Source organism: Phascolarctos cinereus, unplaced genomic scaffold (assembly GCF_003287225.1).
Source record: "Phascolarctos cinereus isolate Bilbo 61053 unplaced genomic scaffold, phaCin_HiC Scaffold_9;HRSCAF=440, whole genome shotgun sequence".
NCBI classification, from domain to species: domain Eukaryota; kingdom Metazoa; phylum Chordata; class Mammalia; order Diprotodontia; family Phascolarctidae; genus Phascolarctos; species Phascolarctos cinereus.
The window spans coordinates 249,009,890-249,022,736 of record NW_027556402.1 but is presented as its reverse complement, the minus strand read 5'-3'; positions in this window follow the sequence as shown (position 1 = coordinate 249,022,736).

Genomic DNA, 12,847 nt, shown 5'->3' with positions numbered 1-12,847 from the left:
TATACCACCACCTAGATATAAACTCACAAACTAGCCAGAGACATTCACCTTTCCCCACCATACTTACAGCTCCACCAAGAAGCAACTGCATCAATGGATAGAAAATGTTTTAACCAGACTCTGTCTATTTCTTCATGGGTAAAATGAGGAGAGTTGGACAAGATGATGGAGGTGTCCTGTAGCTCTTAACTTTGTGATTCTAATCCCCAAAGACAGTTTTCATAGGACCTGCTAAGGCATCTCTTCTCCAGATAACACATTGCCATTTCCCTAAGTTCTTCCTTACATAATGTGATTTTAATTCTCTTTACTTATCTGAGGACTTTCCTTTAGATATCATTTGGTTAATCTTAAATTGCATCACTCAAGTAGTAAGTGACTGGAAGCAAAATAGCCACCTATCCATTAAAGAACAGCCAAACAAATTGGGCTACAAGAATGTAATAGGACATAATTGTGTTCCAAGAAATAAAAAGAATCAATACAGAGAAGGTTTGAAAGAGTTATATAAATTGATACAAACTGAAGTAGTTAAAGAAAAATAATCCTACACAATGACTCCAACAATGTAAGTGGAAAGAACAACCACAAAATAAGCAAAAATGAATGATACAAAATGACAAAGAACATGCATGGTCTCTTCAGTCCTATTTCAAGGCAAGGGTTCATGGATCTGGAACATTGCAGACATTGTCAGATTTTTTTTGTTCGGTGTATTGTTCTGTGTTTTTTTTGAATGTTTTCCTCTTATTTCTCTTTTTCTTTTAAAAATCATTAAAAAAATTAAGATAAGGATGGCTTTGGGAGAGAGGGGAATAGTTCAAAGGGAAGGCTAGTCAATGTAAAAACAAAGAAATAAGTGGAAATCCATTTTAAAATTGTATTACACAGAATTGAACAAGGTTTCAGAGTTCAGATCCCCCCCACTATTGTTAGTCCCCTTCTCACCCCAATTGTTTGTATTCATTGTGTACATACTCTTACAAATCTTATTTGTGTACATATTCTAAACCCACAGTCAGAAGTTACTTGAGGGCAAGGATTATTTCTTTTTGCCTATGAATCCCCAGTGCAATATTGTACGATGATTAACTATGATAGACTTAGTTCTTCTCAGTAATACAATGATCTGAGACAATTCCAAAAGACTGGCAATGGAAAATACTGTCCACATCCAGAGAAAGAACTATAGAGTCTCAACCCAATTTGAAACATACTATTTTCATTTTTTTCCTGTTTTTTCTTTCTCGTAGTTTTCCCCTTTTGTTCTGATTATTCTTTCACAACATGACTAATGTGGAAATATGTTTAACATGATTGTATATGTATAACCTATATTGGATTGCTTGCTGTCTTGGGGAGGGGGAAGGGAAGGAAGGGAGACAGGAACAAAAATATGGTACTCAATTTCTTACAAAAACGAGTATTGAATACTATCTTTACATGTAATTGGAAAAAAATAAAATACTAAGTGCAAAAACAAAAAGAAAATGAAGGATGAATAACAACAACTTTATTTTTCTTAATTACGCCATCCCCATAATATTTCAGAATTAGTCTGACCAACCTAGAGGACAGTATCCTGTCTTGTCAACACTGTACATCTATTAATGCAACCTCAGATCACATTAGCTGGAAGCCACTTCACACTCTTGTCTGTTATCGAACTTTCAGGCCACTAAAACCCCTGTCATTTTTTTCCTTCACATGAACTTCAGTTAAGCCATGTATCTCTCATCCTGTGATTGTGCTGTTCTTTCTCTTTCTTTCTTTCTTTCTTTCTTTCTTTCTTTCTTTCTTTCTTTCTTTCTTTCTTTCTTCCTTCCTTTCTTTCTTTTTCTTTCCTTCTTTCCTTCCTTCTTCTTTCCTTCTTCTTTCTCCTCTTCTTCTTTCTTTCTTTCTTCTTTCTTCTTTCTTTCTTTCTTTCTTTCTTCCTTTCTTTCTTTTTCTTTCCTTCTTTCCTTCCTTCTTTCTTTCCTTCTTTCTTTCTTTCTTTCTTTCTTTCTTTCTTTCTTTCTTTCTTTCTCTCTCTCTTTCTTTCTCTCTCTCTTTCTTTCTCTCTCTCTCTCTTTCTCTCTTTCTTTCTTTCTTCTTTCTTTCTTTCTTTCTTTCTTCTTTCTTTCTTTCTTTCTTTCTTTCTTCTTTCTTTCTTCTTTCTTTCTTTCTTTCTTTCTTTCTTCTTTCTTCCTTCCTTCCTTCCTTCCTTCCTTTCTTCCTTCCTTCCTTCCTTCCTTCCTTCCTTCCTTCCTTCCTTTCCTTCCTTCCTTCCTTCCTTCCTTTCTTTCTTTCTTTTCCTTAACCTAAGTGCAAGATTTTATGTCTGGCTACAAATCACAGAACACCAGGATCTCAGAAGAATCAAAATTGTAGGTAACCCAAAAGGCCATGGAAAGAGATAAACTCTTTCCTTTAGGGGTGGTAAGCAGATTGTAGCCTATTACCAGTGATTACTTGTACATAGCAAGAAGTGTCATAAAAAAGGTACCATAAATGATAATTATGTCCCATAAAGTGGTTGGATGGTTGGGCTATTTATGGGGTGAAATTGAGGTATAGAATATGAGCAGCCCAAGTACTGTGCTCATATCCACAAAATATTAGAAGAAATTAGAGGAAGAACTCCAACGTGTTGGATGGATTTTCCATGCAGGATTAATGGAAAGATCTGGAGGAGACCTGCCCATGATGGGAAAGCATGGGTGGATTTTTGGAACAGCACTGGTAGGTGAGATACCAACATCAAAGAGATTGAAGAGCCATTGAAGAATAAGAATAAAGGTGGGGTTGGGGGTGGAATGCTCCTGCCTGATGCATGGCGTACTGGAAAGAGCACTGACTTTGGAGGCAGAGGCCATGGGTTCCAATCTCAGCTCTATAGACTTTATTATCTGTGTGACCTTAGGTAAATTATGTAGCTTTTCTGAACCCCAGTTTCCTCATTTCTTCTAGCTCTAACCCTATAATCCCATAGTTTTTCAGGATGCTGATTCCAAAGCATTAGCTGCTGTTCTCAGCTTTGTGTCAGCCATGGATTTAGTAATCACATCACCTATATCTTCAGCATAGTCATTGATAAAAATGTTGAACATTATATGATTGAGAACAGAGCCTTGAGATGTATTAATAGAGACTTCCCTTTAGACTGACACTGAGTGACTCTCTGGGTTGGGTTAGTCAATGAGCTGTGAATTTACCCATCATTCAGCTCACATTTCTCTACTTTATCCATAAGGTAGTTATCATCAAGACATTGCCAGATTCCTTGCTGAACTCTATAAATAGTATGTATTTATGTATGTGTGTATGCATGCATGCATGTATAGCTGTATGTGTGCATAGTATATATGTGTGTATGCATGTATGCATGTGTTCCACAGTATTTCGCTGACCTCCCATTGTGGTAATCCTTTCCAAAAAGGAAGTGAGGTTAGTCTGGCACAATTTCTTCTTAACAAACCCATGCTGTCTTCATGTCATCACTGTTTCTCTGAATTGTGTAAGGGATTAACATCTAGCTTACCTGTCTACAGTTTGTGAAATCTGCCTTTCCCTTTTTTGTGAAAATCTAGATGTTTGTCCATTTCCAGACTCCTCCTTCCTATCCAACAGCTCTCTATTCCCCACAATTCCAAGATTCCTTAAAGATTCCTGGAAGTGGCTCAGAACTCTTGCCAGGCAGTAGTCTGTAAAACTTTTGGAGGGCAGAGGGAGTTTGGTTTTTGCCTTTGTATTCCTAGTCCCTGGTGGGCCACTAGGTGGCACTGCAGGGGAAGCATGCTGGACCTGGAGTCAGGAACACTCCTATTCCTGAGTTCAAATCTGGCCTCAGGCACTTCCTAGCTGTGTGATGCTGGGCAAGTCACTTCACCCAGTTTGCCTCAGTTTGCTCATCTGTAAAACGAGCTGGAGAAGGAAATGGCCAACCACTGCAGTATCTCTGCCAAGAAAACCCCGAATGAGGTCATGGAGGGTCAGACATTCTTTGTGCCCAGCAGAGTGCCCTGGCATCTCTCAGGAGCTCGCTTAATCAAGGTCTGTGCATTGCTGGGTTCACTTCAATTCCCGTCCTTTAGGATGCTAGATTGATTTATCTTGTCTTTTATGACCTGTGTGCTGAGCATTATGTAGAGCCTACATTTTACGGCGTCTCTCCTTTCTCCCTCCCCCATTAGATGGTAAGCTCCTTGAGGACAGATATTACTTTTGCCTTCTTTTTTTTTATATCCTTAGTGCCTGGCACATTGTGGATGCTTAATAAATGTATGCACAGTGCTGTGTGCACAGTAGGTACCTAATAAGTAAGTCAAATAAGTCATATTGACAAGATCCCTGTGTTTTAGAGGCTGAACTTCAAATGAGATCTTGCAAACCAGCATGTTATATTTTCCCTCCTTTTCTGCCTCTCTTCTTAATTGGAAGTCATGGGTTTAGGGTGGTTACATGGTGTGGTGTAAAGAATACCACCTGCTTTCGAGTCAGGAGGTCTGGGTTCAAATCCAGCTCTGACGCCTACCGCTTCTGTGATCATAATCCAGTCATTGATATTTAGGACTATATTGTTGGTGGTGGTGGTGGTCAGTTGATTAGTAATGTCTGACTGTGGCCCCTTTTCTTGGCAAAGATACTGGAGTGGTTTCTCATTTCCTTCTCCAGCTCATTTGACAGATGAGGAACTGGGGCCCACAGTGTTAAGTGACTTGCCCAGGGTCACACAGCTAGGAAGCATCTATGGCCAGATTTGAACTCAGGTCTTCCTAACTCCAGGGCTGGTGCTCTATTGTGATTGTGACTGTATATGGCTACAACCATAATCTTACAACTACGGTTATATGACTATAACCCTAACTGTACCCTTTCAGGTCTCAGTTTCCTCTTCTGTAAAATGGGGACAATAATATTCCTATTACACACCTTATATTATTGTGAATTATTATTGGATTATTGTGAATGAAGGGCTGTGTAAGGTTTAAATTATCATAGAAATGTGATCTATGATGCCTGGAGAGCTTCATTTAGGGTGTGGGATGAGGTAGGCTTATTGAGATCTCCTGGTTTTAGGGTTTTGTGATGAAACAGTTTGTACCAACAGCAAGTTGGTAGGCTTCCTGTTTTGTTAATACTGAAGGCAAGAAAGAGATACAGGAAGCCCTAGCTTGGTAGACACCTGATTTCAGATCACTTTCATAAAGGAAAAACACAATCTTCATCCAGTTTATGATAGACCTTTGCCCTGTGGTGGAGAGGTGAAGCTGCCACTGGCACCCTCCCTCGAATGAATGTGACCTTCTTTCTTGTTCCTGCTGTGGTCTGTGCATCTTGTCTTCTGGGAAACAAGTGACATCAGCCATTGCCTCCAGGCCTGAGTTATTGCTGTTCTCCATAACTACCCACTCAGAGCTTGTCATTCCATGGCTCTACACAGATAGGGCATTCTTTTTGGCGAGGCAATTGGGGTTAAATGACTTGCCCAGGGTCACACAGCTAGGAAGTGCCAAGTGTCTGAGACCAGATTTGAACTCAGGTCCTCCTGACTCCAAGGCCAGAGCTCTATCCACTGTGCCAAGGTGGAGCATTCTTGAATCATTCAATCAGATGAGGCCACTTGGAGCTGTGTCTGTTAGCTCAGCTGGCCTAGAACCTGGTGCCAATGAGGTCAGGGTCAGTGTCTCCATCCCCTGAAGGGGCCAGTCAGCTTAAGTGTAGTCTATGGCCGCAGATGGCATCCCTTAGTTTGGGCAGCCATCTCTAAGAGTCATAAGGAGAGGCAGGAGGATGGTGGAGGGCTGTCTGAAGGTGGAGATTCAAATCTTCCCTTTGACAATCTGTGGGGCCAGCGACAAGTCACTGAGCCCTCCATTAGAATGAGGAGATGGTTCCCAGCAGAAGCTCCCTCGGCAGCTTGGAAGGCAGGCACTTTGCAAGCCTACCATTGAACAAGAGCAGTTATCATCTATTTTAGGAGCTGTTATTACTATTTTGTAAGTAACACTCTCAAATTTGCCGTGTGTTTTGCTTACGTAATTATGTATTGTGCCTCATTGAATGGTTTCAGTGTATATTTAGGGATGCTTTTAAGGAAGGAAGGAAATAAGCATTTATTAAGCACTTACTGCATGCCAGGCACTGTGCTAAGTGCTTTACAAATATTGTCTCGTTTGAGATTCACAACAATCCTGTGATTTAGGTGCTATTATTATCTCATGTTAGTTACAGTTGTAGAAAAGACAAAGAGGTCAAGTGACTTGCCCAGGATCACACACGTAGTGTCTGAGGTCAAATATGAACTCATGTCTTTCTGACTCTAGGTGCCTTTCATCTCTGATAGCTTATATTTGAAGGTCCCTTCCAGGGCCATTCTATGTTCTAAGGTCCTTTCCAGGTGTGCCATTCTGCTTTATATTCTATATGCAAAAGTCCTGTCGATCTGTGACATTCTGACATTCCCATATACAACATTCTATTGCTCACCTCTGGACCTTTGTACTACTACTGGCTGTGCCCTATGCCTGGAATGCCTTCCCTCCTCAGCTCTGCTTCTTAGAATCCCGAGCTCCTTCCAGAACTCAGTTCCCATGCCACCCACTGCATCAGGCCTTTCCTGCCATGGCCCCTCCCCACCATCTGCTAATGCCCCCAGATTACTTTGTCTTGACTTTGTACACATCTTGTATTTGCTTGTGTGAACACTTATTGTTTTCCTGTGGTAGAAAGTTATCTACTTGCAGGTGGGGACTGTTTACTTTTTGCCTACAATAGTGCTTTGAACTTAGTAGATTCTCAGACTGCTTGTTGATTACCTGATGGATTCTAAGGTCCCTTCTAGCCCTGGTATTCTGTATTCTAAGGTCCCTTCTAGCATGGATGAATATTCTATGCTTTAAGGTCCTGTCCCCTTGTGACCTGTTATGTTCTATGGTCAAAGGTACCTCTTACCTTTGACATTCTAAGTTCTGTGTTCTAAGGTCTCCCCCGGCTCTGACATTTCATGCCTATGTTGAAGGTCCCTTATGGCGCTGACATTCTCTGTTCTAAGTCCCCTTCCAGCTCTGACATTCCATGTCTTTGGTTAAGGTTCTTTCTGGCTCTGACATTCTGGGTTGATATTCTAAGCTCTGACATTCTCCTCGTCAGAACTACAGGTCAGTAGCGGCTTCTTCAGATACAAGCTACACCACCATAGTTATTTTCCACTGTCTTGTGATTCCCACTCTCTGAAATGTTCCTTATCTTCTGCTCTTGTACAGTCACACTCCACCCCCTTTCTGTTCAGTAAACAGCAGCAATGAAGGAATAGCCCTTTCTCCTTATGCAGTTAGCCCTTTGTAGCTGTATGTAGAAGTAGCTTGCTAATTTTACAGATGAGGAAACTGAGGCAAGCAGGATGAAATGTCTTGCCCGGGGTCACACAGCTAGGAAGTGTCTGAGGCCAGATTTGAACTCAGGTAGTAGAGTCTTCCTGACTGCAGACCAGACATTCTACCCACTTTGCCACCTAGCTACCCCTTCAGCAGCTTGTAAGAGTTTCTAGAAGCAGTGGAAAGAACTCAGAGCCAGAAGACTTAATTTCTAAAATCTTACCTTTGTCACTAACTGGTTCATGTTCTTGGGCTAGTCCCTTCTCTCTGGGCCTTGGGTTTTATTAAACACACACACACACACACACACACACACACACACACTCAGTAGCTGAATTTTATTTTAGTTTCTACTAGCAAGTATGCTCAGTACTCAAGAACTCCAGTATCTCAATAATGTGGAAGTTCCTTTCGGGAAGGGAGATTTCAAACCATCTGCTCTGCCTGCCCATCCGATGTGAATTTTGTCCATGTCTACAACTGAAAAAAATGTTTCCCTAAAAAGAACAAGAATAAAATAAAGCAGATGAAGTAGTCCAAACAAAACAAAATAGGATTGAAATAATTGTACATATGCAATTTTGTCATGTATGTGTGCCTATTATACATGTAATTACAAATATATGGTATATGTGCTATGATTTCATTGGTAGGGGAAATTTATGAGGAAATGTCCTCTACCAATGCAAATCACCTCTACCAATGCAAGTCAACCTTTAGAGAGTTACCTGGAGAAACCGAGATCTTAAGTGAGCTGCCTGGGGTCACATAACTAGCATGAATCAGAGGCTGCCAAGCTTGATCTCTATTCAGGATGTTCTGCTATGCTAGTGCCTCAGGCTGATATTTACCAGTAGATAAAAGAAACAAAAGCTGAACAGCACCGTTGGAACCCAAAGACGGTGGTGATGACATAGTTGCTTTATCCATCCATTGGAACATTGTTGCCCCTCAGTGCTGTCCTTGGTGGCAGTCTTTGAGTTTTTACTTTTCTCATTTTACTTTTTTCACTACCCATCGATTCATATAGAATCACAGGGTTTATAGACAGAAAAGACCTCACAGGTGAGTGTGGACTAATCTGATCCCCTTATTTTACAAATGAAGAAACTGAAGCCCAGTGAGGTAAAGTGATTTGTCCAAGGTAACACAATAGGCAGGTGGAGAGCTGGGATACAAACCCAAGACTCCAGCTCTCCTACAACACTCTTACTCAGTTTTTTAGGACTACTTTCTAGCCCTAGGATTTCCTTTCCCAATCAGCCTTTTCAGGGGCTGAGGTTATCAATAACCACATTAACAACAAGAAAGTACAGACCAGCAACAATTATTTTCACTTTTTTTTAACATAATAAAAAAGTAGGCTATAGATATCCTTGTATTATATATTCAGCCCTACAGTTAGTGTTCTAGGGATAATGAGTTGGTCTCTGGCCTTATGGTGCTTATGGTCCCCATGGGGAGATGAGTAAGCCCCATGCCACACTTAGAAACATTCCAAGGCTTAACCCATGAAGTGAAACAGGAACTCAGAGAAAGGAGAGCTCATTGAGACTTCATGGGGGGGGGTAACCCTTGCACTGAACCAAGAAGGGAAAGGGATTCAAAGGGGAGGTGGGGCTGGCCTCTGGCATAGGGGAATGAAGATCCAGAGAACAAACTAGCCTTTGGAGCATAGGAAATGGAGGAAACTGGCTTCTAAAGAAATTCACAGATTAATTTATCCTGCAGGTCAAATCCTGTTTCCAAGACACAGGGTGATGATATATGGCTCATCTTTCTCACTAGAACTAGGAAAGCCTGCAATTCAGCTGTTATTCTTGTCCTCCAAGACCAATAATGTGCTACTATTAATAACACCACACTTAGAGAGCTATTTATGGTTCACCTAGTGCCTTACTTGCTGTATTTCTGGGAGGTAGGCAGAGAAAGTATTATCATCCCCATTTTGCAGAAGAGAAAACTGTGGCTTAGAGAAATGAAGTGTTTTGCCTGAAGAAACTGAAGGCAAGAGAGAGAGGGAAGTGACTTCCCCAGGCACTGCAGTGAGGAAGTAGCAGAGCCAACATTTGAACTCAGGTCTTTGGCATTTTTTTTTAAATTAAATTTTATCTTTTTCAATGAACAAAAAGTTATTTCTCTCTCTGCCACCTTCCCCTCCCTCTCATTGGAAAAAAGGAAAAGAAAAGAAAACCCTTGTTACAGGCATGCATAGTCAGGCAAAACCAGTTTCTGCATTGCCCATGTCCAGAAAGCATATGTCGTTCTGCACCCTGAATCCAATACCTTTTTGTCAGGAAATGTGTCATCATCAGTACTCTGGAATCCTGATTGGTTATTGCATTGATGCAAAAAAGTTTTTATAGTGTTGTCTTTCTATGAAGTGTCTTCCTTCAGCTCACTTCACTTTGTATCAGTTCATACAAGTCTTCCCAGGTTTCTCTGAAGCCAGTTCTTTTGTTGTTTCTTATGGCACAAAATAGTCCTTTCCATTCATAAACCATAATTTGTTCAGTTGCTGTTGTTTGGTCATTTCAGTTGTATCCAACTCTTTGTGACCCCATTTGAGATTTCTGTGGCAAAGATACTGGAGGGGTTTGCCATTCCTTCTCCAGCTCATTTTATAGGTGAGGAAACTGAGGCAAACAGGGTGAAGTGACTTGCCCAGGGTCCCACAGCTAGGAAATATCTGAGGCTGTATTTGAACTCAGGAAGATGAGTCCTCCTGACTTCAGGCTTGGCACTCTCCTCTGTACCACCTAGCTGCCCATATTTGTTTATCAATTTCCCAGCTGATGGGGAACCCAGGTCTGCTGATCCTGATCTTGTACTCCTTTCCCTTTTATAGACTTGTCTAGTTTGATAACTACCAGAGCCAGAATTTGAACCCAGGTCTCCTGATTTTTAATCTAGTCTTCTTTCCATTATTTCATGTAGCCTCTCTCAGAAAGAATTTGGAATAAACATGTAGAAATGCAGTTTCCTGCAAGTGGATGCCCTATTTCATCCAACCCAGACAGTTTAGCAGTTCATCTGTCTAGATGTCCTATCTTGATTATGTCTGTCTGAGACTCAGCAAGGAGAAACCTCAATGGGCCACTATCTGCCTTGGCCTTTATTTGTCCTGTGGCTGCAGATAAGCTATTCCCTGGGCCTCTGGTGGCAGGAGATTGGCAGTCCTGTGCAGCCACTCCCAAATTGCTCTTAGAGGCCCTAGCCTGCTTCTGGAAGGAATTTTCTTTCCCATTACTTCCCTTCAGAAGTTCTCTATTGCAGCTGAACCAGATGATGAGCCATTTCTTGATTGTTTCCTGCCCTCTCCTGCCTCCTAGCCTCTGTATAGGCTGTGTCCTCTGCCCCTGCTATGTACTGTCTCCTCATCTCTATTTGTTGAAATTTTCCTCTTGCTTCCAGAGTCAGCTCAGGTACCAGCTCCTCTGGGAGGTATTCTCTGCTCCCTCTAGCTGAAAGTGACCTCTCCTGATTCCCAAGTCCCTAAATATTTTGAGTGACTTTGCACCCATTCCATTCTAACTTGGATCACAGTTTATTTGCCTAATTCCTCCTAGTAGACTGTAAGCTTTCCCAGGTCAGGAACTGTGCCATTTTCCATCTTTGTATAGATTGCCCCCTACCCCCCAAAAAAAACCCCTCCTCTGAAGGAGCTTATTAACTAAAGGGGAGGAACAGCTTGGGGGTTGGAACATGAGTACAAATAAGTATGAGCCAAGAGCCAGTGAGAGCTTAGAGCAATTTTCGAGGAGGAGAGACCTTTCACTCCCAGGAATGGGATCAGTAAAGAAGCTTTCAAGGAAGAGGCGGGCCCCCCCTTAGTTGGGCTTTGAAGGAAGGAAGTGCCTTCAATAGATGGAGAGAGGGGCTGGGGTGAGAGGAGGTTCATTCCAGGTAACCTGTATACTGGGAACCAAGGCATGAAGCCTGAAGCAGATAAGGATGAGTCCTCATTAGCTCTCCGCTGAATGACTGAAATGGGCTTTTCATTGTAACTCCAGCTGCCACATTCCATGCAGCTGCCAAAACAATTCTTTGAAAGCATAGGTATGCCCATTTCTCCTCCTACTCACTAAATCCCAGGAGCTTCCTTTTAACTCCAGGATCAAATATAAAACCCTCTCTTTAGCACTGAAAGCCCTTCAAAACCTGGCCCCTTCCTGCCTTCTCTGCATTCTTCTGCTTTCCTCCTTTCTACCCAATTTATGATCCAGAGACACAGCCTTTCTGGCTGCTCCTCTCCCATGACATCCCATCTGCTTCTCACTGGCTCAACCCCATGCCTGGAATGCTCTCTCTCTCTTCACCTCCGCCTCTCAGTTGCCTTGGTTTCTTTCACGACTCAGCTCAAATCACACCTCCTGCCGCAAGCCTTTCCCTGTCTCCCCAGCTGCTGGCTCTTTCCTAACTCATTACCTTGTGTCTGCTTTGTATGTGTCTTGTACATACCTTTACATGTACTGGTTGTCTCTCCCATTAGAATGTAAGAACCTGAGGGGCAGGGACTGTTTTCGCCTTCCCCCCTCCCCCTCCCCTTTTTGTATCCCCAGGGCTTACAGTATCTGGAATATAGTAAGCAGATATTAAATGCTTTTTGATCGATTGAACAGATAGGTGCTTAATCAATGCTTTTTCATTCATTCATTCATCCATTCATTCAAATAGTCCAAAAGATAAACAATATGAAGGAGCCAAGATAGGTAGGTTGGGGTCAGATTTGATAGAACCTGGACAGAATACCAGGATCTCCCTTTCACTTTATTCAATGTGTAGTACAGAGCCATAGAAGGTTTTTGAGCCAAGTTCCATGGTCGTCTTTCTCCTTGTCAAGTCTGGCCTAAAGGTCAGAAGACCCAATTTGTGTTCCTGTTTTGGTCCCCTCAGCTGTTACAAGTCCCTCAACAATACCTCCTCCCAGCCTCCTCTTCACCTGCTGATGGCTCCAGGCTGGTGCACGTTTAGGGGTAGGGTGGGGAGGTGTACATACACCCTGAGGATATGCTGAGAGGGAGGGAGTAGGCTAGGAGCTCAAGAGAAGGTTGGGTTCCTTCCACAGTGGTCCCTGACTTCAGGGCCAAGAGGTCACACAATCTCCTATAAGGAAGACTAGGGATTCTGAGTTCCTCATCAGCTTCCTGGGTCTAACTCTGATCTCTTTTTTTTCAAGATTCTTTTGCATGGGGCCCGGCCTAGGGGCCTGTGCTCTCCTAGGTCTCCTTCCCTAGGGGTATCCATCACTGATAGAAGAGGCCTTAGATTATAACAGCTGATGCTAACTTTCCCCCAGGGGTGTTTGTATTATATTCGAGAGCTCTCTGAGGGTGAAAAGCCTTTAGGCCCTAGAAAGAACAAATCTCTAAAATGCAGCCGATCTGAGAGTCAGTGTGCATATTGCAGGCAGGGAATTCACCTCAGAGTCAGGAAGATTGGCAGGCGCCATCTCCAGTCATCCTGATTTATATCTTGCCACAGATGGCTCC